This window comes from Fragaria vesca, linkage group LG5 (genome assembly GCF_000184155.1).
Source record: "Fragaria vesca subsp. vesca linkage group LG5, FraVesHawaii_1.0, whole genome shotgun sequence".
Classification (NCBI taxonomy): Eukaryota; Viridiplantae; Streptophyta; class Magnoliopsida; order Rosales; family Rosaceae; genus Fragaria; species Fragaria vesca.
In genome coordinates this window covers 18,451,218-18,452,918 of record NC_020495.1, presented here as the reverse complement: position 1 = coordinate 18,452,918, position 1,701 = coordinate 18,451,218, and positions in this window count along the sequence as shown.

Genomic DNA, 1,701 nt, shown 5'->3' with positions numbered 1-1,701 from the left:
CGTTCTCTCTCTCTCTCTCTCTCTCTCTCTCTCCGTGCGGCCAAGTCAGTCGGAGATTCGCCGCCGTCCTCTTGCGCCGACGAGCTAGTCCGGTTCTCGCTCATCTTCCGTCTCCGTTTAGACTGGGCATGAGTGCGTCGAGGATGGGCTGGGTTCGTGCCGAGATCGATGATGGTGTTGCCGGGGTGCGCTCGGGGCTTGGTTGGAGTTCGACTTGGCTGGATCGTGGCTGGGGAAGGGCCTTGCTTGCCGGCGTGCGCCGAGGTCAGTGGAGGAGGCCGGTGTTCTCGTTCTCTTCGGTGGAGGAGGCCGTCGGGGACTGCGACTTGTTCTCTTCGGTGGAGGAGGCCGCCGGGGACTGCAACTCCTTCTCTTCGGTGAAGGTGGGTGCCCAGAGAAGAAACTGGGTGCCCAGATCAAGTCAGTTAATTTTTTTATTTTTATTTTTTATCCTTACATTTGAATATTATGGTCAGTAACTCGATTATTAAGGTCAGTAACTGGTTACTGGGTGTCAGTAACTGGTCAGTAACTGAAAACAACATGATTATTGGGTGATTACTAGGTGTCAGTAACTGAAAACAAAATGATTATTAGGTGTTTTACAAGGTGTCAGTAACTGAAAACAAAGTGATTACTGGGGGTCAGTAACTGGTTACTAGGTGTCAATAACTGGTCAGTAACCGATTACTAGGGGTCAGTAATTGGTTATTAGGTGTCAGTAACTGGTCAGTATCTGGTTACTGGGTGTCAGTAACTGGTCAGTAACTGATTACTGGGTGTCAATAACTGATTACTGGGGGTTAATAACTGGTTATCAGGGGTCGTTAACTGGTCAGTAACTGGTTATTGTGTGTTAGTAACTGGTTACTGGGTGTCAGTAACTAGTTACTGGTTGTCAGTAACTGATTACTGGGGGTTAATAACTGGTTATTAGGGGTCGTTAACTGGTTAGTAACTGGTTAAAATTCCGGTGACCGGAGTCCGGCGGTCGGGAAAATTCCGGTGACCGAAGTCCGACGGTCGGGAACATTCCGGTGACCGGAGTCCGGCGGCCGGTGGCCGGAGTCGGAGTCCGGTGAGATTCCGACCAAGTATTCTCTCTTTCATTTTCTCTCTCTATGCATGTTTAAAGGATGAGGGCAAAATAGTCTTAAAATAATATGGTTTATTAAGACTTTAGTAAAGATTTGTGCATTTGGGCATAAAAAAGGTTACCTTATATTGGAATGGGCTAATGAAAAAGATTGTCATTGGAATGGAGAATGAGGGGTTCAAATTAGTACTAAATGAGCATTTTTCCCTAAAGCCAATGATTCAATGACCAATGAGCAAAGTCCATATCGAACTTAGAGTTAGTGCATTAAGAAAGATATATAAAAAGGCAAAGTCCGATTACAAGTTTGGTGACAAGGTGCAAACCAAGTACTACGAGCCACATAAGAGTAAGAGGGTCTTTCACAAGTTACAACCATAAATCTAACTATGAGAATTCCAAGAATAGTTCGATTACCTAGGTCGTCACCAAACAAGTTAGGAAGCATGAAGAAGCAATCAAGCAACTCACTACGTCAATCACCGCCTTAAACCAGAGTAGTACGTCAATAAGTTGCTATTAATTAATTAATGATCATATTGATGATAAAATAATGCCTCATAAAATGCTTGAATTGCATAAGTTGAGTTATGATGTGAGCTTGT